The sequence below is a fragment of the Callorhinus ursinus genome, unplaced genomic scaffold, assembly GCF_003265705.2.
Source record: "Callorhinus ursinus isolate GAN/ISIS: 27379988/994484 unplaced genomic scaffold, GSC_fseal_2.0 scaffold1, whole genome shotgun sequence".
Taxonomy (NCBI): Eukaryota; Metazoa; Chordata; class Mammalia; order Carnivora; family Otariidae; genus Callorhinus; species Callorhinus ursinus.
The window spans coordinates 58,687,071-58,714,790 of NW_027397063.1; the positions used below are offsets into that span (position 1 = coordinate 58,687,071).

At 52.4% G+C, this 27,720-nt stretch overlaps 1 protein-coding gene across 3 annotated transcripts in view; it reads right to left on the reverse strand.

Moving 5' to 3' along the window:
• SEMA5B (semaphorin 5B) overlaps positions 1–27,720 on the reverse strand; it is a 119,070-nt gene that overhangs the window by 76,464 nt on the left and 14,886 nt on the right. Inside the window, exon 1 of one of the 3 annotated variants that reach the window (XM_073894470.1) lies at positions 5,945–6,100. The exons of 1 other annotated variant lie outside the window; for it this stretch is intronic. The gene's annotated coding sequence lies outside the window, so the exon portion shown is untranslated. Of the gene's footprint in view, positions 1–5,944; positions 6,101–27,720 lie in introns of those variants that run through there. One more of the 3 variants, XM_073894466.1, reaches the window with a different exon arrangement.

The following is a 27,720-nucleotide window of genomic DNA, read 5'->3' on the forward strand; positions in this document are numbered from 1 at the left end:
ACACACACACACACACACACACACACACACACACACACACACACACACACGGGCATCCACTCAGCCAGGAAAACACTCTCAGCCAAGGTTAACCCCCATAACCCCGCATTCGCTCTGCCCTCTTCAAAAGAGATTTGGAATTCCTTCCCCAACTTTGCTGCACTTTCCATGAGAATGGGGATGTTTCTGCATAAAACATGAGTGTGGGAGGGCAGGAGCTGCAGGCCTGGGGGAGCCTGGGGGAGCTGGGGGGAGTGGGCAGGGAGAACAGAGCAGTGGGGGGAGGGAAGAGAGGCTGTTTTCTCAGGCTGCATTTCTTGCAGGCTCCTTGGAGACCAGAGAAAGGCCGGGAAAGGTCTCAGCTGGGGCCCAGCCGCTCACAGAAGCAGCAAGAAGTGGGATGCTGAGCGTGACCCGATGGAGCCCCACCAGCGGGGGTTTGAGGACCTCCAGGAAACTGATGCCATCTGTCTGCACCAAGGAAGGAGAGAGGCTTTGGGCCAGGGGAAAGGCCTGCAGGGGGAGGGAGGAAGCCCGTGTTAAACGCTGTGGACAGCGGCACAGCCCCCCTGCTAGACCAAGGGTTCACAGAGGGCGGGGACAAAGGTTCTATTTCTTTTGGTTTCATCACAGAATCCAGTGTAGCGCCAGACCTTTCCCGTGCTGTTTTGTGAATGACTGCAGGTGGCCAGACAGGATTCCTAGGCTGTTATCAGCACCCCGGCGAGGAGAATTTAGGGGTCTGCAAGAGGTCTTCTCACCGGCAAACTGGTTATTAGTATTGCTTGAATTAATTCGGCAACGGGCTAAATGCCAGCAACAGGAGAGAGATGTTAGGGCATTCCACTCCTCCCAGGAGAGAGGCGTTATTGAAGTCACTGGGGCAGGCCTGTGTGCCCCACCGTGCGGGGGGGCTCATGGAAAGGATCCGAGCGGGGCATCCTGCAAGGGGGCTGCCCGCAGCAGCCGTTCTCAGGGCGGTGGCCCGCACTGCAGATGCCCTGTTATTATTGTTCTCTAGACTGCGGCTCACCTCTGCGGGCTCCTCCCTAAAGACACTGGGATGGAAACCACCTTAAGCCCTTTCTGGAAAAAAACGTAGGGTATGAAGAGTGGGTTTGGTTTTGATTTGAATTGGGTTTGGTTTTTGGTTTTGTTTTTTGTTTTTGTTTTTGTTTTTGTAATTTTGAGAATTTAATGACGCCCTCAGGATGACTGGCCGTGCTCCAGAATGTGGCTACCGGATTTTTTGCAAGTCACTAGTTATTGCAAGGTGAGAAATGATGAGCTCAGCCATAGAACTGCAGTTGGAGAGGGGCCCAAAGTGTTCCAGAACTGTGGTCCTCAAACGTGAGCTGCCTCAGCATCATCTGGAGGGCATGTCGAACACAGGTTGCTGGGCCCCAACCCCGCCTTTCTGACTCGGTGGTCTGGGGGGAGGCCTGAGCATCTGCATTCCTACCAAGCACTCAGATGCTGCTGATACTGCTGGTCTGAGGACCAAACGAGGAGGACCCCTGGTTCTATCTAGAACACCCCTTTATTTTATATGTGAGGGACAAGCCTCGGGGCTTTAATGGTAGAACCAGGTACTAACAGCCCCTTTCCCGGAGCCCTTCCCCCCATGGAACGGGGGAACGTGGAGGTGAGCTGAAGGAGAGGAAAAACACCAGACACAATTAAAATCTAACACGCCCCCTCTCTATCCTCCGTGTGTTCAGGTAGGCCCTACAGAAACACCCTACAGAAACACGTGGGTCCCACTGGAGGGTCTGAATGGGCAAGTGGGGTGGAAGGGACGGTCCCAAAGCCGGACAGGCAGATGGCAGCGGGGGGAAGAAAGGCAGGCAGGGAGCAAACAGATTTTGAAGAGCAGTTAAATGAGAGCAGAGAATCGAGGGGCACCGAGGAGCCTTCCGCCAGCCCTGGGGGGCAGAGATTAACAAGCCCCTTTAGGACTTGGCAGTTTGGGAACAGCTCCACCGGGTCCAGTTGGGATTTGACCCCGCATCTCAGTTATCTCCCTAAATGCCTTGGGGTGTGGCCTGGAAAGCTCTGCTGGGAGAAGAGCCAAAAATCCAATTAATCTGGACCTCAAGCGGGCTCCCACAGCTGTGTGCGGGCCACCACGTCTCAGTCAGCCTCCATCCTGCCCCTGGCCATGAGCTCCGAGAAGCCAGAGATGGGGTCACCTGGTGCAGGGCTGGCAAATGCTCCATTAAAGTTGGATAAAGAAATGGACGCCCTGATGAATGTAGCCTCCTGCTCCCAGAGAGGTGGGCTCTGCCCTCAGTCTCGTTCCTCAGGAGGAATCACATCTGCTTACGCTTTCAGTGTCACTCCCAGGCTGGGGCTGGCCAGCGGCGTTCCTTCTGCTCACTGGCACGGATGGCATGGGCCGAAGCCCCTTCCGCATGCCCTCTCCACATCTCTCTCTCCTTGCTCCCCCTGGGGAAAAAAATCTTTTTTTGCCTCTGACCAGCACACAGCACACATTCTGACAGAGTCTGACAGAATCTGGCCACTACTCGGGGGACTGGCTGGGAATCTGTGACCCTCTCAGAAGCTTCTTGTAACCGCCCATCCAGTTCCCAGGCTCAGAGCCCCGCCGTTTCCCAGTGTTCCGCAGCGGCCACCAGAGGCAGCGGGTGGGCCAGAGGGGGCTGTGTTAGGGGTGCTGCCTAATGTTGCCAGGCCTCACTGGTATGGAGAAGGGTCCCACGTGCGGAGCTGTACCGCTGTACCGTGACTTTCCCTTGTAAGCTGACCCTGAAGTGGCCCACCAAGACCCCAGGCGGGCATCCTGGTCTGTGCCGTGTCTCACATACATATGCGTGTGCCCTCTGTGGGAGCAACAAGGGCCTCTGTCCTTCTGGGTGACCTCTCTGTACCTGTTCCACAGTGGATGAGTTTCATGGAAGTCCTGGAAATGTCACACACCCAGGCCTGGCCCTGCCCTCGAGCCCTGTGTTCCTCTAAGACCAGCCAGCTCAGGACAACAGAGTAGTAGGTGAGTACCCAGCTCTGTCTTAGGACTGCGACACTGCAAAGCTCAGAGCATTACCACGACACTATAGGTTCAAAAGCTGCAGGTCACAGAGCTCTTTATTGCCCCCAAACTCCCCATATAATCAGATTTCTCTCCCCTTATCCAGGCCCATCAAGCTTTTCAGAGAAAACTGGCTTGCTGAGGGAGATGGGGCCAGGAAAATGGAAGGTCAAAGGCTCCCAGAGTTGCTGGGGAAAACAGTCCATGTAGTTGGGTGGAGACCGTGGAGACTCGGGCATAAGGACGATGAGCTGTGGCTCATCTGGGGTGACTAGAGATGCCAGGTGGCACAGTGCAGCCACCTCCGCATCCCTGCAGTGTAGATGCCATTCGTTTGGAGCCTGTAAACCTACCCACCAGAATCAAGCATCATTAGGAGACATAATCTGCTGCAAATGGATCACACGAGGCATTTCAAAGCCCAGCAGGCTGATTAGGCAATGATTTCCCGGTTTGTGCCACCTGAAGCACTTCTCTGCTCTATCCACAAACTAGAATTTGGCCATAATTTCTCTGCAACATGGGGCTCTCTGTAAGTCCCTCCTCTGTGCTGGGGGCGAGAGAGTCTACCTTCCAGCTCTGAAGACAAGTTTCAGCAGAGTACAGGAGAGGCATAGAGAAAAAGGGCTGGAACCTTGGTTAGGAACCTTGAGAGGGCTGTCCCTTGAGAGGGTTGTCCTTAGCCAACTTCTCTACCTGTCCCCCAAAGTCATTGTCAGCAAAAAGGTCCAAGGGTTTCACACACACATGCGCGCACGCACGCGCGCGCACACACACACACACATACACACACACACACCATGCTGTCTCCCACCTACATTATAGGTTCTGAAATATCTCCTCCTTCAGGAAGTCCTCCTGGATTGATAAAGAACAAGACCACCATGACCCCACAGAGATTCCAATAAACAAGAAACTCATGAGCTTTCCTCTCCCCTTGTCTGTTCTTCCTCAGAAATGATTTGCCTAGAAGGATGAAACTTAATCCAAACAAGGCACAGAATCCTTTCAATTGGTTTATTTCTTTATTGGTACATAATAGGATGTCCACCTCACTCTGCAAGTTTCCCAAGGCAGGGCTCACCTCCACATCATTCATTCAGTACAGGATCCAGAAAGCTGCAAGCAAGTGCATGTGCATATACAGGTGCACATGTGTATGCATTCATACTTGCCCTGGGGACTGAACCCATCCTGGCTTCCATGCCACTTTTGGCTTTTGGGCAAATGTCAGGAAGAAATGGTGATACCCTGCAATGGGATTTTCTTTCCCAGACTTCATCCCCCACAGAGGGAAGGCCCTACCCAGGCCCCTCTGAGCCTCACCACAATGTTTCCACTTGGAAGATCTGGAAGTTGGTGGAGACAGTGGAGGGCTAGAGGTGATTCTCAGGCCAGATTGGGTGGGAATGTAAGCAAGATCACTCAAGCCCAGAGCCCAGGTGTCTGCATTCCCAGGCCAGAGATGGCTGCATTTCACTTGGCCACACTGGACCCACACCCATGAGGCCAAAGGAGAGACATATCAGGAGCAGCATTAACCTGAACCAGCAATTCTCAATGGGCATAATTTTGTCCCTGGGGCAGCATTTGATAATGTCTGGAGATATTTTTGTTTGTCATAAATGAGGGTGCTCCTGGTGGGTAGAACCCAAGGATGCTGCTAAACATCCTACAAGGCATAAGACTGTCCCCCCAACCCACCAAGAATTATCCAGCCCCAAAAGTCAATGGCACCACCATTGAGAAAACCCACCCTAACCACACACTACTGCCCCCGCCCCATGCCGTGATTTGGGAATCTTAAGATCAGAATTCTCAAATGAGTCAGAATCACAGTTCTCCAGCTATGCCTTGGATTTCAGACAGGCCCCAAAGGATTGGGGTATAATGGGACATGGGGTACAGAGTCGTCCCCCCACAATCTCCAGAAAGTTGGAGATGTTCCCCAAAGGGACCTCAGAAGTCATGTCCAAACACATTTACTGTATGAAACTTATGCAGATATAAGCAAAGACTGTGCAATCCCAAGGGAGCAGAAAACATGACCACTGGAGCATGTGGAATGCTAGAAAGTGGGCATTTGACTGTGGAGTCCAAAGAGACAGCGGAGGGCCCATGTAGGAATATAAGAAATATGACTTCATGCAGCATACGGTGGCCTCCCAGGCCTCCTTATATCCAGAGGCGGCCCACGCTGAAAACATATCCGTAACCAGCAAGAACCACGCTTTAGAGGGGTAGACAGGGAACGGAGCTCTAACAGAGAGCCCCTGGGTCCCAAGCCCCTGCATCTCCCCAGCCTCATCATGTCTCATTTGGCATGTTCGAGGTGGAGACCTGCCCCCGTCCCAATGCTCGGTGCTGGTAGTGCTAGCAGCAACCTAGCCCTCGGCAGCCCAGCGTCCAGCGAGCAGGGAGAAGAACTGAAGGGCCCTCTCCCCTGGCCCCAGGGTGGCGGTGTCATGGTGGGAGGAGACAATGAGCCACGGGGCAGAAAAGAAGAGGGGAACCTCACTCAGGCCTTCAACCAGCAGGGGTTGGGCAGCAAGAGCACAAGTTGGCCCCAAAGCCTGAAACACCTGTGAGGAGCAGGCTTTTGGGGGCAGCCATTCCTCCACACACTCTTAGACACATCTCTACCCAACCAGGAGAGGGAATCAGTGAGACAGGCTTCTCCTTCCCTTAGTCCTCTGAAAAACACTTGCAGCCCCAGGTGCGTGACCTCCTCACCCCAGGTGGGCCCTGCTCCCTAGATTTTCCACCCCACCCAACTGGCATGAGGTGAGGCAAATTCATGTCTAGTCTCTGAAAATAAAGCTGCAGAGCTAGCCACTGTGACTCATGTGGGCATGGCCGGTGAACATGAAAAGGGACATCTGTCCAAGTACTCACCACTAGTAGCTCAGCCGTGGACACCCAAGAGCCAAACACAGCATAGGCAGGAGAAGCAATCCTGGCGAAGCCAGCACCAAGCCCAGGCGAGCAGCCACGCACCTGCTCCTCGCCCCCAGTGCTAGCGCTCAGGCCCCTAGCCCCAGCCTGGGGCAGACCCAGGGTCACAGGCAAGCCCAGCTGCCAGGTCTCAGAAAGGGGCGGGGGCTTCCTTGGGATGATGAAGGGCCAGGGCTTGAGTCCCTGCTAGTGTTTCTCCATCCAGAGGACCAAGGCTGCTGCCACTGCTCTCAGAAACATTTGCTGGTAAAAGCAACCCGAGCCTCTGCGCTCAGGTTAGCAAGACAACATCTCGGTCCTGCCCGGGGGCCCTGGCAGTCCGGTCTGGCCACAGGGAAAGCAGGACACAACGCCGCAGCGCGCCTGAGTGGCTCCGATTGTCCCTCTCACTGCTGAGCCCTGCTCCCAGCACCAGACAAAAGCGCTGGAAACAGCTCGCCGCCCCAGCCGGTGACACACCAATCGCCAGCTCCCAGGCTGTCCTCCCGGCCACCCCACCAAGGGCAGGCTCTGTCTCCTGAGTTTCTTCAAAGGCGCCAAAGGATGGCTTAGGATGATTTATCCTCCTGGAGTAGACTGCTCATCCCAGAAATACTCCAACTTTGGCTGGACCAGAGAGCAGTGGTGCAATGCTTACGGGGACAGAGAAAGAGACTTGCGAGAGTTTGTGTGTGTGTGTGTGTGTGTGTGTGTGTGTGTGTGCGCTCGTGTGCATGTCTGTGTGGGGGTGTGCATGTGAGCAGGAGTGTGAGAGGCAGGGTGTGTGCGTCTTCCTGGGGTGTCTGTCCCTCTCTCTCCTCCTGGGTTTTGAGCCCGAGGGTGTTGAGCAGGGGGATGGGTGGTGAGAGACAGATTCCAGAACAGGCAGGAGACACCACCCCCCTTCCCGCACCGCAGGGTGATAATGCCACCCCTCTAGCTCCTGCCGCCTCCACAGCTGCTGCTGTCAGCAGTCAGCTTCCTCTGCCGCACACTCTCGGGGAACAACTTCGGAGGAAGCAGTGTTTCACAAAAGTCAGCGGCACCATCTCTCCTGTTTCCAGCCCAGGTCCTTTGCCGTCCCCATTTTGGTCATTGGTCTCCATGCTCCCATCCCAAGGCCCATGCTCCCTAAGATGGAAAGCCTAGAAACCTCCCCCATCTGCTCCCATCACAAAGCCACGTTCCTCTTCTCTACCCTCCCGGGGGGCCCTGGGCTAGGGAAGAAGGAGAAGCCGGCCATCGTGGAACTTCTCGTCAGGGAAAATGGGGAAGCCGGTAACCAGGTGGAGGGCCTGGAATAGGATGGGAGCTTTGGAGAAAGACCACCAGTGTGCCACGCCAGACCTAAAGGTCATGAGCTTGACCGTGCAAGCTGACCACCTAGGCAGCTTGGTATTGTGGGTAACTGCTTAGGCTCAGGAGTTAGGCACAACTAGGACTTTAAAACTTACTAATTGTGGGATCTTGAGCAAACTGCCAAATCTCTGACATTCAGTGTCCCTGCCTGAAAACTGGGAATGTAAAATCTACTTTATGGGACTGTTGTGAGGAGTCAATGAGATAAAATATGTAAGGTGCTTCCCGCATGCCTGGCCTGTATCAGGAATGCCTGGCCCCTGGTTTTCTTCATCTGTGGAATCCTGAGAGGGTTGTGGTGCCTCCGACAGTGGTCTCCAGGTGGGCTGATTAGAGAAGGGCTGGGCTCTAAGACACCAAGAGAGGCGTGTAGAAGGAGCAGAGGCAGAGCGTGGATCTGGAGAGGAGAGGCTCAAGGGCAGAGTGTTGGGGAAAAGTGAGCCCAGCAGAGGAGGCAGAACAGAAAACGGAGCAACCGTGCTAGAGAACAGGACCCATAGAAATTGTAGGAGAGAAATGGGCATAGTCGGTGGTGGTGGTGGTGGTGGTGGTGGAGAGAGCTGCCTGCCCAGAATGAATGTTAGTCTGGGGTTTTCTAGAAAAGAATCCAGGACTGAGGCATAGAGTGGCTGGATCAGCACCCATAATCAGAAGCCAAAATGGATAGGGGCGCTTGGCTGGCTCAGTTAGAGCACGGGACTCTTGATCTTAGGGTTGTGAGTTTGAGCCACATGTTGGGTATAGAGATGACTTAAATAAATAAATCTTTAAAAAGAAGAAGAAGCCAAAATTGACAAACTGAAGCCTAAATAGAAGAGAGCCAGCTTTACCAGATTCTCCCAGAAAACCCTCAATAATCACCAATGCCCACAGGGATGATATAGGGGGCCACCACCAAAGGATCTGGGCCTGGAGACAGCTCCACTGCTGAGGAGGGTTGGCCATGGAGGTCTTACTTCCCACCTGAAATGGGCTTGCCTAGGCTATACGTGATTTACATCCTGAAGACCCTGCTGGTAGAGGAAAAGCTAAGAGAGCATGGCACCCCAGCTCAAGAGGTAGGCCTGACCCTATTGGACAGGGAGGGGGAAAGGAAAGCACTTCTAGGCCATGAATGCTCATGCCAACACCTCAAAAGAGGCAACCCAGTATCGTGGAGCAATGGGGGAACCAAGGAGTTTGGGCTCCAGTCTCCATTCTGCCAGCAACTGGCCAGGGTACTGGCCTTCTCTGGCCCTCTGTATCGTCCTCTTTGAAATGAGACCAGATCTGTGGCCTTCAAACTTTGTTTTCAGCAGCAGAACCCATTCTTCAAATGAAAACTTACCTAGAACATCTTTATCTAAATCAGATAGACACAGAGTTACACTGGTGGGCAGGGGGCTGGGCCCTGGATGCTCCGCCTCTCTCAGCAACTCTCAGGGTAGCTCGGAGAAACCCCAGAGCTCCCAGAACACAGCATGAAACTACAGTACTAGCTGTGTCTGCAGTTCTTTCACCTCTCTGACACCGAGGCTTTTTATTCCCAGGGGAAGTTAAGTAGCTACCAGCTAGGATGGCCACCAGCTGGAGGGCCCAGTGTGAGAGGGCCCCAAGAAAGGGAGCAGGCTACCCCCTTAGGAGCACCTGCTGGGGCTGCAGGCCCTGCAGGAGAGGCTGCTGAAGGTGGGAGCTGCGGCTACAGATGGCAGAGGGGAGGCCAGCCGGTTCCAGGCTCCAGGGTGATAAATGTACTACACAGAGAGGCCAGATGGATGCCCCTGCCTTTGGCACTGTGGCTCCTCCAGGAAACACTGGGCCTCTTTTCATACCCTGGATTGCCGCAGGCTCCTGCTCTCTCCAACTCAGCCAAATCATAAATCTAGCCTGCCAGGGGAGCTGGCTGCCCTGACCCCGGCCCTGTGCTGCCCCCCCCACCACCACCCGCCCCCCTGTCTTGGCCTTGCCTCATGCCAAGATGAAGATCCAGACACAAGCAGCAGCAGGAGGGACCGTGGGTAGAGCTGCGCCACATGGACTGAAGGTCCTGTCGTGGCTTGGCTTCCCAGAATTCCTTCATCCAGAGTTTTCTCTTTTTGCCTCTCAAATCACCGCCTCAGGCTTTTACCTCGCCCCCCTCACACCAGCCTCCTCGGTGAAGAGTTTCAAGTCTGACGGAAATTGGGGAGTTCCACGACACCTCAAAGCCTCAGTCTGCCGCCTCCCTTCCCCGAGCCCCACCGGGGCTGTCCTCACCCAGGCAAAGGCTCCTCAGCTGGAGATGCAGATACAGCCCACGACTGGCAGCCGCCTGCATTCTCTGTCTCCCAGAGGGAACACAGACGGCCTCACCAAGGGAAGGTTTTATGTCTTCCTTGGTCCATCTTTGGTTATTTCTCTCTCGCTCCCCACCCCTCTCCTCTATCCACGGCCCCAGGAAAGAAAAGGTTCATAAAAGGATCTCCCCTGGCTCCCTGCCCCCAGCCTTCCCTGCCTCTCTCCTCTGTGCTTTTGACTGCGAATTCAGCATGTTAACGTGTGTGGTACTTGATGGTTTGTGCCCTGCTTGTTTTACCCTCGGATCCCCAGTGCCATGTTTCCGGCGTGGGAGGCACGGCTCAGAGGCTCTGACGCACCAGGGGCAGGGCGGAGACTAAACCTCTGCACTCTGTGTGTTTCTCACTTTATCACGGCTTCCTTCTCCTCACCTCTCTCTCTGTCTCCTCCCTTCTCCCCTTTCTTTCTCGTATCTCTTCTCAGTCCTTCTGCGCCCCCCCCCCCCCCGCAAAGACCTCCTCTAGACCACCTGAGCTCAGAGCAGGTGGGGACCTTGGGACCATCTCCCCCCACCCCCCGGTTTACAGATGAGGAGACCGAGGCCACGTTACCTGGCTGGGTCCCCAGGCTTCTTCCCTATCTCCACCGGGGCACGTGGGTGCCTGTGGGAGGCCCAGAGGGGTGACAGATTTCTTAAGTCATCCTGATTTTATTACTTGAAGCGTTTCTAGGGCAGGACGCAGATAAATGCTTGCTGGCGTGCTCCCTTCCTCCCTCCCTCTGCAGCAAAGACTGCATCTCTGCATAATACTTGCACCCTGTTTCACTCAGAAGGGAAAGGTCAAGGTCTTCTGTCTCTGCAGTCAAAGTCATCAGCCGGCGACTTGGCCTCCACTCCCAGGCCAAGAGACCCTGCCCTCCCCACACCACATAGAGGGGTTTCTTATTGTTTGGTGGACTTCCTTATTGTTTGTCTCCCCGGGACAGAGATCCTCCCCACCTCTGTGGATCACACTTTCTCATCCCTACACCCCCCCCCCTTTAGGGCATTCCTCCCTTAAATGCAACCTCAGGGGGTCAGCAAACACTGTCTGAGCACTGCCATGCTCGGGACTGCCATGCTGGGCTCCGTGGCAGGCGTGGGTGAGCCCAGCTCTCGGCTACAAAGCCACGGTCTGTCAAGAACCATGGAGCCCCCTAGGAGCCCTCTGATCGCAGATCGGACGCCCTCTGTATCCTGGGTGACTTGTAGACCCTCAGAGTACCCTCCATAGGGAGGCCAGTAGAGGTGGTCCGCCAGGCAGGACAAGCTAGCCCGGTAAGGTAGAAGGGACATGGGCTTTGGAATCAAGAGGCCTGAGCTGAATCCTGATTATCACTTGTTAGCAACTTAACCTTACCTTGAGTGAGTCACTCCTCTGAGCCTCCATTTCTCATCTGTTAAATGGGGGAGATAAAAGTCCCAAGCTTATCTATTTCATCAGGTGTAGGAGGATTAAACAAGACAACGCAGGTGAACATGTTCTGGAAATGGATGTAAGGCAGAAGTACAATTCCCCAGATCTACAGAGCTGCCGATATTCCGCTCTATTCACAGGGCTCCAAGCCTACCCTGAGGGGTGACTCATTTTGTTTTAGGACAGTGCCACCTAGCTTCCTCTATGCGTGGCTTTGTTCCTGACTCCTGGCCTCCCTGAGCCCCCAGGTAGGAGCCGGGTGGCTCTAGGCTCCCTCTTCCCAAGGGCTCCATTAGGTGAAAACACAATCCGAGTCTCATCCACTCAACTCATTACAAGAAGCGGGAGAGATTTACTTCTGAGGCCTTCATTATCACCTAATTGCGTTCCCACTAAAAACTCATTAATTAGACATTCTAAAGCTGTCAGCACATTTAAATAGACTTGTAAACTTAGAAACTTTTAGCGTTGGAAGAGAACTTTGGCAAGTCCAACCTGTTCAACCCCCTTACGCTGGAAATGAAGAGGGTGAGGCCCAGAGAGGTTAAGTGACTCAACCAAGGTCACACAGCTGGCTAGTGATAGAATCGGGGCTCGAAACCCAAGCCATTGAGTTCCAGCCCAAAGACCCTCCTTCCCACTACACCACTTTTCTAAAGGAAAGCAATGCCACCCTTCACCTCTCTCATCGATCCTTTTCCCAAAGGAGCGATTCTAGCTTGAGGTGTGACCCCAGCTGAAAGAGAATACAAATGTGGAATTTTAAGTAGATATTTTTAGTTGATGATATATGTACTTGAGCCCTGTGGTGATCAGCTGTGACATGCTAATGGGCCTCGTGCTTCCTGGAAGTGGGGGCAGCAGTGGTCCTCTCTTTCCTGGACAAGAACAGACACATACACTGGACCTATGGAGCTAGAGGCTGGCTCTGTGGATGCCACCAGCAGCAAGTCAAATGCAGAGTCTTGGTCCCCAGATGGATATCCTGACTCAGAAGCTCTGGAATGGGGCCCAAAAATATGCATTTTGAGTACCACAGCCTAATAGAGGTTCTAAAAATGAAACAGTAACAAACATATGCAACAACTATGGAGACAGAAAAAGAGAAATACAGGAGACTTCTAATGAGAGGATCAGAGGAGCGGCCCTCCAGAATGGTCCAACGGAGTGAGGGCAGGAGAGAGGAGCTGGACAAGGAACAGAGTCAAGGAAGCACAGGTTCCTGGGGTGGCTCAGGTCCAGGACCCTGGGCAAGGGCCCATACCTGGAGCCAAGGTTCTCAGTCCTGGTGGCCAGGGGCCCAGCTGTTTATGAGGCAAGTGTCTGCCAGGACCACAGTTTGACCTGAGGCCAAGAGCTGGTCCTGGAGGCCCAGGCAGGAAGAGCGAAAGCCTCTCTGACACTCATAACGCATGGGCTGTCCTAAGTCTTCATGGGTATTAACACATCGAATTCTACTTAAACTCTGTGAAGTGGGGGCATGGTTGTTACTGCGTGCTACGATGAGGAAGCAGGCTAGAAAACTAGCCACAGGGCCAGGAAGTGGCAGAGCAGGGACTCAGACCTCTGGTTCTGCTGCACCGGCTGGTGCACCTGAAGATCAGAAGCTCATCACTCAGCCTGGAGGGCACAGTGTTGCTCAGTGGAGGAGCCTACGGCATGTTTGGAGGGATATGCCTTCCCTGAGCCCTGCAGAGACTTCGCATCCCTGGCTTCTGCCACCAAACAACAAGAGAGTTCCTAAGTCGCCCTGACGACAAAAACAGCTCCACACTTCCAGACACCGGCGTGGTGGATGGGTCCAACCCAGGATCACCACCTGAAGTAGGAAATGAAGGATGCCGTGGGGAGATGCACTGACTCCCAGAGGCTTGGCTCCCTCTGTGGGGGGGGGGGCTGCGGTGCCAAAGGAGCTGGCCGAACCTTGGGAGGGGTGCCTGGGAGGAGCAGGGTGGAGTTTGTCTCCAAGAGCCCCCTCAAAGCTCAGGGTACTGGGCTGCTGCTGGAGGGGTAGGCAAGAGTGATGCTGCATGAAAAGGGAGAGCGGGAGAAGAAGCCATAGAGCCAGACACGGAGGCTTGAGAGGGAAACCCTAGGTGAGTCTGAGTGTGGGATCCCCTCAGTTGTCTCCCCTGGACCCCAGCATCGCATTCTTTCACAGGGTGGCCCAGACTGGCCACAGCCCTCAGAATCTCAGAGGGTGACTTTCCCACAGAGGCCAGAGTAGCAGGAGGAGTAGCATGGAGATAAAGAGAAACAAGTCTGAGGACCCAAGCCACTACTTTAGAGAAGAAGCTATCCCCCCACCACCATTTTTTTTAAGATTTATTTATTTATTTGAGGGGGTGGGGAGGGGCAGAGGGAGAGGGAGAGGAACTCCAGCAGACTCCTTGCTAAGTGCAGAGCCCCATGGGGCTCCACTGGGGGCTTGACACAGGGCGGGGCTTGATCTCCCTGCTGAGTGTGGAGTCTGACGCAGGGCTCAATCTGAGGACCCTTAGGTCATAACCTGAGCCAAAAATCAAGAGTCGGACACTTAACCAACCGAGCCACCAAGGCCCCCCAGCCCCCTCAGCCACCCCCCACCCCCGCCATTTTTTTAAGCACGGCTGGTGGCAGCAGAAAATTCACAAAGAGCTGTAGCAGCCCCAAATGGGCTGGAATAGCCCTGTGTCACCTGTGTCCCCGTCGTTAGGGAAACCCTCCACCTCATCATCAGATGTGACATCAGAGCAGAGCAGGGGACCTTCAAACCTTTCTCTCCTAGTATTCCATACACTAACCCCAGGGTGTGCAACTCTGCTTTTCACACTGCTCTCCCCTTCAGGACTCCTGGGGACCAGACACCCAGAATGTATTCGTAATGTCCTGAGGAATGCACTCAGACATTATAAACTATGTTCACGCCCCCTCATCCCCTTTAAAAGCCCAAGCTCCGTGAGTCCCGAATTTAGTCTCACAGTGAGTGGCCAGGCAAGGTACTCAGAGGCAGAGGGAGGAAGCACAGATAATCCATAAAGTAGAACACTAAAAGGCGATGACATTCCTCAGGTATTTATTGGGTAACGCATTTCTTTGAAAACTCTAAAATGCTATAGGATAAGGTAAATGCTAGATGCTGTGCATCATACAAGAGCAAGGTAAAGCATAATCCTCGCCCTGCAGGAAACAAGGCATACACACAATGTCATTTTTGAAATAATGTCAAAATAAGTGTTCTACACAGTAATTTCCATTGATGTTTGGAAATGCAGCAGAGATCAGCTCGCCATAACCAAACGGATAGGAATCAGAACAGGCTGTGCACCCAGCGTGGCAAGCATCGTCAGAGAGGCCCCGGCAGAAGTTCAAGTGCAGGAAAACAAAAACGGGTTAGGTCCATGGGACGATGGAAAGGGAGAAGGGAAGAGACCATACGAGAGCATCATTTTGGGGGCTCTGGGCTGGGTTCAGGCAGACAGGCATCAAAGGAGGGATGTGGTAGAGATCACTTTTAACCCTTCAATGAACCTTGCGCACTGTATACCGAAGGAGCCCTTCACAGCTTTGATATACACGGGGGAATGCATTCCCTCAGCAGCAGACCCACTTCAGAGCTCCCAAATGCCATTGTGTGGACCACCATCGTGACGCGTGTCCCGAGCAGGAAATCCTCAAGTTTCACTATTGCATTTTTAGCTGCAAAACTTCCAAGAGCATACGGAGGCAAACTCCGGCTTTTCTTCCACTGGGGAGAGCAACCCAATTTGAAGAGTAAGCACCAATTAGCTAGGTGAGAAGCTCAAGCTGTGAATCTTGAAGAGCTTTAAGCTGACAGAAAATTGCAATTCTTCGGGTGGCAGTGGGAGGTGGAGACAGTGCCATCCTGAAGACCTGACCCGCAGTGGCTGATCATTACGTGATTTATGTCTCTTAGCGACCAGAGGAGCACCCATTTAGAAGTCTTATAAGAGAGGCTCCTTTTTAAGCCCAGGGTTATTTGTTCTCAGAGGAAGTGCTTTGGATGCCACTTCAAAATTAAATTTGTTAAGAACTAATTATAAAATTAAGCTTCATGTAAATCCACTGACCTTTGGTTTTCTTATCTGTAAAAGGAGGATGATCCAGGCCCTACCTTTTTCCTGAGATAAGGCTGAAGTGGTGTTTTGTAACCTGGAAAGCACTACGAAAAAATTACTAGTGTTAAGAGTTTGTGGTATGTCTTTAACATTGTAATAAACTTGGTAGGTAAAGAGCCACAGGCTCACATAAATGCCCACAGGAAGGAGAGGGCGCCCTGCAGATCTCCATGCTTCACCCAGAGCCCACTCGCTTTTATTTCATACATTTGATATTTATCCATTGGTATGCTCTTCGTCATAAGTAACCCAAAACCCTACTCAGTTGGAAGGGGCTGAAACCAAAGCAAATATAATAACTCACACGACAGGAGGTGTAGACATGCCAAAAAAAAACCCACCCAGCTCACGGTTCTTTCCAATTTTTCCACTGTGCCAACCTCTGTCATGCCACATCCCACTCTGCCATCCCCAGTAGGTTTTTTTTTTTTTCTCGCAAAGAAAGTTCTGAAAGTTACAGTTTGGCTGCCAAGAGCAATCAGGGCTGTGTGTCTCTTCATTTCTATCTACTTGGAGAATGAATTCTTGTGGCCCTCTATTGCTAGTAAGGAAGAACTTTCTCAGAAATCAGCGGAGAATCTCTCTTCAAATCCCATTAGTCAAAATTCTGTCATGTGTCCATTTATGACCCAACCACTAATGAAGGAAAAGAGTGTCCCCTTAAACCAAGCAGGCCACCTCCTTAGGCTGAGGTCAATCCCAAATGTCATTGCTGCTACTCGGGGAGAGGGTGTGGAATGAATAATAGGAAGTTAACCACAAGATTTCCTACCCAATTACAAGGACTTTAGTTATCCATTTCCCAAACCCATATCATAAACGCAAGTTGGAAGTGAAGAGACATTTGCTTTAGGCAGGTACATTGTGTCTAGCAAGAAGGGACATCAGTCAGCAAGAAGCATAGCTGGAAAAACTAAAAAGCAGACACAAAAACGCAAAACCTCAGGGGGCCATTTGGTATAAGCCAAGAGTCCCCCAAGCCCCACTGAATTACAGCCCCATACATTAATTAAGGTTCCTAACATACCCGTGGGACATCAAGAAAAGGTTACATTTATGCTTGTGTGACTGTTTAAAAAGGCAGGGGCACATGTAATACATTTTACAGAGAATCGCAAACACAGTGGCTGACAATTTTTTCAAGTTCTGTTGCTTAAGTGGACAAATCTTAAATGAGTTAGAAAACTTTGAAATTTGGAATGACCCAGCCCAGCTTCCCTGGAGAGCTGGGCTTTAGTGTGCAGACTGTAAAGAGGATCCCCGGCAGGCAGCAAGATGTCACGCCTGGCCTCCTCCCAGACTCCTGCGTGCTGATGGAAATTGATTGCCCCTCATCTCCTGACGAGGTAGCTGATTACCAATGCCAAACAAATAGTATTATGGTGTTGCTCTTCAAGAACAAATATTCAGACTGCCAGCCCCACCTAGATTTATCATATCCGAGTCTCACAGGTGTGGCCCACACTCTTCTTTCCTTAAAGTTCCCCCAGAAAAAACTGATGAGCAGCCAGACTAAACTTCATGCAACCTCTCTGAGAACCCACAATGTTCTGCAAAGGTTAAAGCCCTACGAATGAGAGAGCCAGGCCTCATGGACTCTAAGAGTTAGCCTCTTTTGTACATTCTTATAACAGGAAGGCCAGCATGAAATGTCAGAAACAGCAGATGTTGTGGGCACTTAGCCCTCTGGGAACAGGCACCTCTCTGCCCCACCCCCAACAGGAACGTCGCAACAGTACCTGACACACACCACCATCAGGTAAGTCTCTTGCTCAAGAATCGCAGCCAGTCCACCTCCTAGACCCAGCTGCTCCCCTCCTCCACCTCTTCCTGCCCAGTCTTCCCCGCCAGGCCCCACCCCCACAGCTTGACAGCCCCCTTCCCTCCCCAGCCAGGAAGGACATTCTTTGTCACCACAAATGGCACCACCACCAGTTTCTACTCACAGGTTCCCTTTGTAATTGACCACCCCCCCCTCCATCCTGTCTCACTCTTCAAGACCTTAGTCATGTTATATCCAGGCCCAGTCCCTCTCATTGCAACGGGCTGAGTGTGGGGGTGGAACTGAGACTCAGGACTCCATGGTCACCAGAACATGACTTCCAGGGACCAAAGGGTGGTTAGCCTGAAGGGGAGCTATGTACTTTTTACCTTTCTCCAGACAAGGGAGAGCGTGATGTCCTGATCTCAAACAGTCCAGCCAGGGAGACATGGGTTCCAGGTCAGACAGAAGTGACTGCAAACAGAAGTCACCATGTCCTGCAGGCCAGCCCTCAGCTTCTCTGACACTCTGCCCCCACCTCTCCAACTCCTGTGACCTTTAGTTACCAGCCTCTGTGCAGCCAGAGATTATGGGGCTGGCCATTACCCGAAGGCTCTTCCGGTTCTGGGCCCACTTAGCACCATGTGTGTGACCTTGGAGATGGCCTGCAACCGCTCTGAACCTCAGTTTCCTCTTCTGGGATGGATAATGCTTGCCTTGGCTTAGCTCCCCAAGTCTCATGAGGCTTGAAACCCACAACAAATGTGAATGTGCTCCGTCAACCAGAAAGCCCTGTTCACTCATGAAGGATCACTGTCCACTGGGCTCAGAGCATCTCCAGCTGGGAAATGTGTCTCATTCATCTTTGTGTCTCCAGCGTCTGGAGTTGGCAAATGTCTCCTGAGGAATGGCTGGGGGTGGTACATGAACTGAATGAGGAAAGGGCAATAAAGCAGGATGGGAGTGCCTGCCAAGCCAGGACAGTGAAAATGAAGAAAGTCGGGGAGAGAAGAAATGCCCCCTCTTTCCTATCACCCTCCAGGCTCCAGGACCAACAATGCCCCCCACATGGTGCTCCCCCACCACTGATTAAATAGGTAGCTTTTAAAAGCTACTCTAGCTCCAAACAGAAATAGAAAAAGATGTTTTAAAGCTTTTCCATGCCAATTTAAATAAAATAGTGAACACATCCAACCTTTAAGCTAAATGGAAAACCCCTGTTTGTTACCAGCCTTCCAAGGTGCTTGCTCGCCTTGGCTGGTGCCACACGGAACACTGGGATTGGGAACTGGGGGACTTGGAAACTTGGGGTGGGGCCCTGGAGGGCACAGCTTTCCCCTAACTCCATGTTGCTTTGGTTTTCTGGAGGAACAGGCACTCCAGAGGCTGAGGGAGCCGGGATGACAATTGGATAACTTAAGTAAAGGGAGGAATTATTTCTACACACAGAGCGGCTCCAGTCCTGGGAACCCACAGGCAATTCCCACCCCCCAACCCCCATCAGCTCTGCTCCCTGCACCTACCCCCCCACCACCTACCCCACCACCACCACCCCCATTCTCCGAACAGAAACACGACCCCTTAGGAGATGAAAAGCGCAGCTGCTTTTCACCACCTACAATCCCTCCTACTAGTCTCCACTTCATTGTCAATATTCCTGCCTCCTTTGCATTCCCAGGCCTAAATCGTAATAGCATAAGTGGGATACGCTCTAAAGGAGAACCCCCTCCCAACTCAGAAAAGCATGGGGAATCAGAAGGTAATAATTTGGGGACATAGAAGAATACTCCCACACCGTGACCCTCGCCCTCTGAACGTGGGGGCAAACTGGCAAACCAGCGCACCGTCTTGGGCACAGCCCTGCCACACACACGTAAACACACGCATGCACATACATGCATCTTGTTCTTGCTCCCTTCCTTCCTCCCCACTCCGCGTTAGAGCTGGACGGGGCCTTGCTCCCGGGAGCAGAGGGTGGACAAGGGCGCTCTGGAGAGCCCCACATCCACAGCACCTGACCCTCCTCTCTCTCTCCGGGATAGGTAGAGCACAGGACCCACGTCAGCCACCTCCACCCTCACCCCCCAGCTCCCTGACATCTGTTGAGCACTTCTCAACTTGAAACCTCGATTCTTCCCTTTTAATAGGAGACTGAGTCAAGTATAAATCCAGTTCCACAAACACATCTAGTCCACGCCAAGCAGCAGACTAAACAAAGGAAAGAGGCAGAAAATGGATAAGCCACAGTCAAAGGATAGTTTTCCAAATGCTCTCCTATAAATGTAATTTATAATTTAACTCATTAATGAGGGATGGTAAGGCTAGCTCCAAAGAGAATTTGAAAATGGGGGTTTGTATAATCAGTCAGGGAAGGCATGCAGAAATGAGTTTCTGAAGCCGAGACACAACTGGTTAATGACCCACAGGGCAAAAAAAACCCCCATAACTTTGGAGTTATCTCTTCCACTGAACAGAAATCATTTGCATCTCTTCTGGGTAAAGATCTGTGTTATCTTACCAACCTATATGTTAACATTTAACTTCATAAAGTCTGGCCCCCAATCAATAATACATTGAAAGTCAAGCAAAAGTACATCCCCTTAGAGCGTTAAATAACCTTTGGGTGGACCTGTTAGGCAACGGTATGCTGTTGCTAGGACATGCAATCAGCCTTTTGCCTTGTCTCCAAGCTTTGGATGCTTTTTTTGACACCAGCGTCCTTGCCTTCAAGGGGCTTCCAACACCTGGCGAGGCAAGACTGTCAGACAGAGCAGAGTTAACCAGTCCCAGAAGAATCACTGTTGATTTTGTTGGGCGTGACAATGGTGCACTGTTTGTGTACAACGTAAATACATCTTAACCAGCTGAGATATACACTGAAGTCTCTGTGGATAAGATTTCATGAAACCTAGGATTTATTTTAAAATATGCCAGGATAAATAAAAGTTTGGCGCAGGGCGGGGCGGCGGGCATGGAATAGATGAAACAAGATGGACAAAGTATTGTCAACTGTTGAAGCGAAGTAAGGGATACATGGGGATGCATGTATCGGTCTATTTGAGAATATGTTCAAACTGTTGTTCACACCACCTCCTATCATATGTTTACCATCTTCTCACACACTACATGATTCACTGTGATTTTTCCTCTGTGTCTCCTGCTTAGAAGAGAAACTACGTGGGGCTGGGCTTCTCATCAGTGCTTCCCACTCGCAAGCACCCGAAGGGCCACGTGCAGCTGTGGGATGCACAGCAGGTATTTGTGAAAGGATTCTTTGAGGCGTTCCACCGCTCAGGGCCCAGGAGAAGGGGCCACTTGCATCAGGCGAGCTGGTCCCAAGCTGTTGGGGGGCAGAGCAGGAGGACAAGGTGTGCAGGCCGGCCAGAAAGAAGCCCCGGGAAGGACTTTTTTTTTTTTTAATTTTATTATGTTATGTTAATCACCATACATTAGATCATTAGTTTTTGATGTAGTCTTCCGTGATTCATTGTTTGCGTATAACACCCAGTGCTCCATTCAGTACGTGCCCTCTTTAATACCTATCACCAGGCTCACCCATCCCCCCACCACCCTCCCCTCTAGAACCCTCAGTTTGTTTTCCAGAGTCCATAGTCTCTCATGGTTCATCTCCCCCACCGACTTACCCCCCTTCATTTCTCCCTTCCTAGTATCTTCTTTTTTTTTTTTAATATATAATGTATTATTTGTTTCAGAGGTACAGGTCTGTGATTCACCAGTCTTACACGATTCACAGTGCTCACCATAGCACATACCCTCCCCAATGTCTATCACCCAGCCACCCCATCCCTCCCATCCCCCACCACTCCAGCAACCCTCAGTTTGTTTCCTGAGATTAAGAATTCCTCATATCAGTGAGATCATATGATACATGTCTTTCTCTGATTGACTTATTTCGCTCAGCATAATACCCTCCAGTTCCATCCACATCATTGCAAATGGCAAGATCTCATTCCTTTTGATGGCTGCATAATATTCCATTGTATATATATACCACATCTTCTTTATCCATTCATCCGTCAGTGGACACCTTGGCTCTTTCCATAGTTTGGCTATTGTGGACATTGCTGCTATAAACATTGGGGTGCATAGGACGGGGTTTTGAGAAGAGGTTGTGGAGAGTGTTCATGGTGGGGGATCCCAGGGGGCCAAGCACTGAGAAATGGCCATCGGGCTGAGTCATTGGAAGCCCTCCGAGAAATTCGCTCAGGGTAAGGGACAGTGGTCACCGGAGTGTGAGAGGCTAAGGTGGGAACGGGGGAAGGGAGTGACGGAGGTTGCAGGCAGAGACCACACATCTGAAAACCTGACAGATGAGACACAAAGCAGAGGCAATCCAGGAAGCAGCCAAGGCAGGTGCACGTCTGTGGAGAAGGGGCAAACTGGGCCTGTTTGGAGATGGGAGGAGAGAGGCATGGCCATCCGAGTAGCAGGTAGGATGTGGACCTGTTGGACAGGGCTCTCCCCTGGGCCCTGGGTTCAGGGGCTGGGGCAGGAGGCGGGGCCTCCAGCTGGAGGGGGAGGGCCTGCAGCTGCCCAGGGCTGTGGGAGGGGGCTGCCTGCCGGACTGCAGGTGCACCTTTGATGTGGCTCAGGCTGTGGGGCAGAGAAACCTGAGCTTCCCGAGTGTGGCCCACTGCATCAATGCCACCCAGTCTTCAATGAGGCCGCAGAAGATGTGGGCCCGTGGGCCCATGGCGGAGCTGGCAGGAAATCAAGGCGCAGCATTTCAACTGGAGATGAAAGGGAGTTCGTACCCAGACTCGTACCCGCACACCCGCACTCCATTCTCTCCTCTCTGGGAGGGGTTCTCAGTGTGGGGAGCAGGCTGAGACTCCTACTCTCTTTTCCATTTCCTCACTTCACTGAGGAGAAGAACACCCAGTGGGGTGTCTGTAAAGAGAGAGACTGGGGATTGAGGGAAGGGTCTTCCTAATCTTTGCAGGTTTCAACAGGCTTCCCTGTGGGATGAGGGAGGGAGCCACGCATACTCAAGGTAAAAACCCAGAGACAAAATTTGTCCCCTCAGCCCTTGCACGTCAGCCCAACCCCACCCCTGTGTTTAGAGATTTACCACCTCCATTCACAATTCTAACCATATATGAGAGACAGAGACAGAGAGATAAAATATGAGAGAATGCAGTTTCATAGCTGCTCCGTAAAGGACCCTGCCCATGTCCCCTGCTCTGTTTCCAGCCACAGACACTCACCAGTGACCTTGAGCTCTTGCAGGGGGTTCAGGGCTCTACTCCTCACCCAACACTGGAGATATAAAATCAAGGACCCTATTTTTGAGAACATGCCCCATTCCACGCTTTGAAAGAAAGAGAAAGGGAGGGGGCGGCCATGATGTTTTCTGCTTCAGCTTTCATTAACAACCCAACACACACTGACTGAGGCTTCGGTGCCAGGCATTGAGCTGGACAAAGGGACACGAAGACAAACGGGGCTCTCTCCCTGCCCTGGGAGACGGAGCTCACATCAGGGAGACCATCACAGGTTCTCAGGCAGTATGGGCAGCACCAAGGGCCGAGGGTAAGGCAGAAAGAGGTGCCCCAGGGTTTCTCTCCCTGACTGTCCCTGAGATTCACTTGGGGAGCCCTGAAAATTAGACCAATGCCCAGCCCCCTCTCCCCCGCCGGGGCCGAGGGAATCCCTCTTTGACGGTGGGGTCTGGGCTTCAGTAGTTTTAAACCAACCCCCACCCCTCACCCCCAACACCCCGATGATTCCACTGTGCTGCCAGGTAAGAGAACTGTTAAAGCATACATCGCTTTTCAAAATGGACATGACAAAGGATAAAGGGCCAGGGCCCCAGGGAAACGCTACCAGCTCAGATTTGCCCTTCCCCACCAGAGCATGGCATGGCATGGCAAGTGGGCAGTAACAGTCCCTCCTCCTCAAATGGCCACCCTGGCCAGTGCCAGGACAACCCAGAGCAAGAAGGGAATGGTTTGGGCTCTCTCCCCCCACAACTTGGACCTCAAAGGTGGAAAAGACGCATCTTGTCCCTCTCTTTCTGAAACTCCTTCTGAGTTTTATTGTTGCCTTTTTTAAGCACTCCTGTGTGCTAGAGGAATGAAAAGGAACAGCACCCCTGCTGAGTGCCCTAGATGCCCAGGGAAGGGAGAGGCACTGTGGATAACTATGGGCACTGTGGGTGGGCATCTTCCAAGTCCAATTCTAAACAGATCTAGAGAGGAGCAAGCAGGGTTTAAGGAATGGAGCAAGTAGCCAAGATGGCTAGCTCTGCTGGGTGTGGGGCAGGGAGCCCTCAGCAAGTCCAGAACACCAGGGCTCACCAGAGCCTGGCACGAGTCCCCTGAGAGCAGATACTATGTGGTGTGATGGGACACAGCATGGAGTTTGGAATTGGAAACAAGGATCTGAAACTGCCTCTTAGTACATGTGTGACTAGGACATACTCTTCCTGGAGAATCTCTTCCCTCGCTCCCTCCCTCCTGTTCTCTCCCTCCCTTCCTTTCTTTTAAAGATTTATTTATTTATTTTAGAGAGAAAGAGAGAAAGCACGAGCAGGAGGGGCACAGGGAGAGACAGAATCCCAAACAGACTCCACACTGAGTGTGGAGCCTGACGTGGGGCTCAATCCCACAACCCTGAGATCAGGACCTGAGCCGAAACCAAGAGTGGGATGCTCAACCGACAGTGCCCCCTGGGCGCCTGTCTTCATTTCTAAAATGAGTATAAGAGTACCAAACTCAGAACTGTTTGTTATCAGCATAAGAATTAAATGAGATAACGTACAAAGCAATCAGAACAATGTCCAGCATAGAGTTCAGTAAAGGAAAGTTGTGGTTGTTGGGAGAAGGAACTCAGGATGTGGATGCTCTTCGATAACAGTGAAGCACTCCATTAAATCCTGGGTTTTGTCAATATCCTCCTCATCATTTTGCCCAGAGCAAGTGAAGGTGAATTACCTGACACTCTATGGACCCAGTGAGTGGCCCGGGCATTTCCTAGGCATGTAGCCCCGCAGGCAGGGCAGGCAAGGCCAGCGACTCCGCAGACTGCAGTGGGGCTAACGGGCTTCCTGCCTCCCCCTGGAACTGTTACCCTCTGGAAGGCAAGAGCTGTGCTTTCTTCACCCCTGTCTCGCCAGCGCCCATCACAGTCCTGGCGCGTGATGGTTGCTCAACTCAACAATCCTTGTTATTGGACAGCTCGGTCAAGGTGGAACTGGAGAGGCTGATAGGGCAGGTTGAGGGCTCAAGTCTGTGAACCCAAAGAAGGTCCCTGTGTTGTGCTGCGGGGAGAGCTGTCACAGCCCAGAGGACCAAGCAGGCAACTCCAGGGCACCCAGCTCGATCCTGGACACCCCTGCCAGCCTCCACCTTCTCTTTCCCACCCTGGCTCTTCTCTGCTCCATGTGGGCTCACACGTGGGGTGGTGAGGCTGCAGGAATCCTGACACAGAGATGCTGCCATTTCCTCACATCTCAACCTCCCCACCCAACCAAGGCCAGGTATCCCTGGTTTCCCACCTCTCACTTTGAAATGGAAATATCATCGCCAGATAATGAGAACTCTAGAAGGTTGTTTCTTCAAAACCCTGAGAACGGGTTGCCTGGGGTGGCTCAGTCGGTTGAGCGTCTGCCTTCGGCTCAGGGCATGAGCCCGGGGTCCTGGGATCGAGTCCCGCGTCAGGCTCCCTGCTCAGCGGGAAGCCTGCTTCTCCCTCTCTCTCTGCCCCTCCCCCCTGCTTGTGCTCCCTCCCTCTCTCTCGCTCTCTATCAAATAAATAAATAAAAAATCTTAAAAAAACAACAACGACAAACCAACCCTGAGAATGACTGTGATCTTCCCCACACCCAGAGGAGCCCATCTTTCATCGATGTCCATTGTCGCTCAATGAGGAGGACTGGCTTGGCTGGGAAGCCAAGTTCACAGACTGGCACGGCCGAAATTCTAGACCCACTACAACCTCCACATCCCAGCTCTTGCTGCCTACACTAGATGTTATCCCAGATCCTTACAAGCCCTGTGGTTCCCCAGTTCATGAAAACATTTTTACCCACAATGTAAATGCTGCACAAGGTTTTGAGTTTAGAACCAGGAAGAATTTTGGCACAGTCCCATCAGAGCAAACCCAACAGGAGAAACATCAGTTTCCTCAGTACCTGCAAGGACGGATGGTCCATGCACACGGACCACCCAGCATCTGAAGCCCAGCCTCCCTCCCACTGACCTTCACGCCCCCTCATAAAGGGCGCCAGCTTGTGTCAGACCCACAAAATGGGTCTTCTTAACACAGAAAGATCATCTGAGACCTGCAGTGAGTGGACTTTGATTTCTACTAGTCCTTCTGAGATGCGAGCCTCTCCAAAACCCCCTTCCAGCCTCACCACCCCAAATCTCTAAGACAAATATGGGGTGTGGTTTGGGCTGACTATCTGGGTGTAAAGCTTTGGTGCTCTGTCCTGGGAGCCTAGCCTCTGGTGAGCAGGCCCAAAAGCCACTGTTGAATATGCTGAAAAGGCGGGTGGGTAGTAAGCCCCTCTCTGAGCTACTGAGCCCCTTTCTCTTGCAAGCCCTCCCCTGTCAGGGCTGCGAGGAAACAGAGGGAATCAGTCAGTATGACCTGGGACCAGTTACCTAACTACCAGAGCCTCAGTTTCCCCATTCATAAGATGAGGGGACAACTCTTGGGATAGTTCCCTGGTAATTTAGAGAGCAGAATGTCAGGCACATTGATTGAGCATCCAAGACATCGTCCCCCCTGGTCTAGCCTTCCTTGTCACACATGAGCAAGCTCAGGGTTGTGCAAGTCCAACATAGGGCACCGTGGGACATCTGGGATGACAGGAGATGGAATCTGGAGCTTTGCCCAAGAGCAACAGGGATAGGAATTCTGATCGGGAGGGGAGATGGGGCCTCCGTTAGGGCAGCAGACTCTACCTCAGGCCTCTGTGAAATGAGCGCCCTACCCAAATAAATGCACACATACACAGCCTGTGAGTCAGGGCCAAGGGTTCTATCCTGCAGGCTCAGAAAGTGTCCGGGACATTGGCTCTTGGCAGAGGTGCAGGCCTGGGAGTGGTCACTAGAGGGCTCAGGATGGCAGCGAGGTAGCTGCCCCAGGGAGGTCACGGGAGAGGGACAGCCTGAGAACCAGGACAGAGCTGGGGATTGGGGGTGGGGGAGAGAGAGAGAGAGAGAGAGAGAGAGAGAGAGAGTCAAGGGGAAGGAGAGCACGGCTGTGCTATGGGAGAGTAGGGATGGCTTACCATAAAGCTTCCCCATTACCGCCTCAGGACCCAGAAAGACCCAGAGAAATCCAGAGCCCAGGCTTCCCACAACATTGCAGCAGAGAACACTGCATACCCCAAATGCCTGAACCCCCTAGTTTCCTATCTCCCCTCCACCACCAAGTGCATTTCCCTGGTCTGTCTATGAAATGATCTACAGGATCTACAGAAGACTGCTACTGGGAGAGGCGACCAGCTACTGGGTTAGGTAGAAAGAGCATTTGTTCTCGGTTCACTGGGGCCTGGGTTCAATCCTTCCTGCCCCTCACTTCTATATAGTTGTGGGATGTTAGGTAAGTTTCTTCACCTCCCTGAGGTCTTTTCATCCTGTAGAAACCAGGAGCTAAATCCCTCCATTAGAGCCCTCCAGGAAGACTTAATAGAGACTGGCCCATGGTAGGTTCCCACACAGTGGTTGTTATTTGAGAATACAAAGCAGATCCCACCACAATTAATCCCTGGGGCTGGAGGCATTCATCCACCCCTAGGGCTACCAGTGCCATCGTCCCGTGGGCTCCTTTCTGCCCGGCTCCCTGTTTCCCCACTATCAGAGCCCCTGGATGAGGCCGCAGCACCAAACTGCCAGCAGAAGTCTAAGTCACAGTCAGGGAGGTTTCCCCAGACGTGACCAGGGCAGGACAGGGCAGGCGACAGTCACAGGCATGCCCCCATTCCTATCCCCCCAGGCTCGGGCCCATGCAAAGCCATTCTCCCAGGCCCTGCCCTCTCCAGGAGAGGAGTTTGTGAAGTGGAAACTCCTTCTGACATTTAGCCCTGTGTGACAATCTCAGAGCAATCCTCTCTCTCAGCAGGACCAGGCTGTGAAGTGTAATTAAAGCCATGGGTTAACTACGAGTGGCAGCCATCTTGCCAAGAGGAGCACCTCACCGCCGCTCCTCCTGCTTCCAGAGCCATCCTCCCAGAGGTCCAGGACGCAGGAGCCACACCAGCTCTCCACATCCTCTCCCTCTTCTACCGCTCCACCTCAGCCCTAAAGATCTCCAGCCAAGTCATGCCAGAGTTGCCTTCAACTAGCCGTTTTAATTTCTCTTGCAGTTCATACTTCGGAAGTGCTCCCTGTAGTCCAACTTAAATCTGTCCTTCTACAGATTGACAGTGGGAATGGGGAGAACTGACAGTGATGTGAGTTAGGGTTTCACGGAAGGTGCCCTGAGAAGTGTCCGTAGAGAAGGGCAGGGCCTTGCGTCCCACCCCACAACCATGAAGAGGAGACCGGGTGAGGATCCTACGGGATCCAGCCAGGGATGGGGGCAATGTGGTGGATGAGGGGGGATGGGGAATGGAAAAGGATGTCTGTCGGATGGAGGAGAGTACGAGCTGGGAAGTAGCAGGTCCCCCTGGGCTGGAGGCCTGGATTGGCTTAATAGTTATCCAATATCTCCGTATCTTAGTCCCCCCATCTGTAAAATGGGGGTAATAAAGTCATATCTACTCTTAGGGCCTTTGTGAGCTAAAATACAGAAAACAGCTTTTTAAATGGC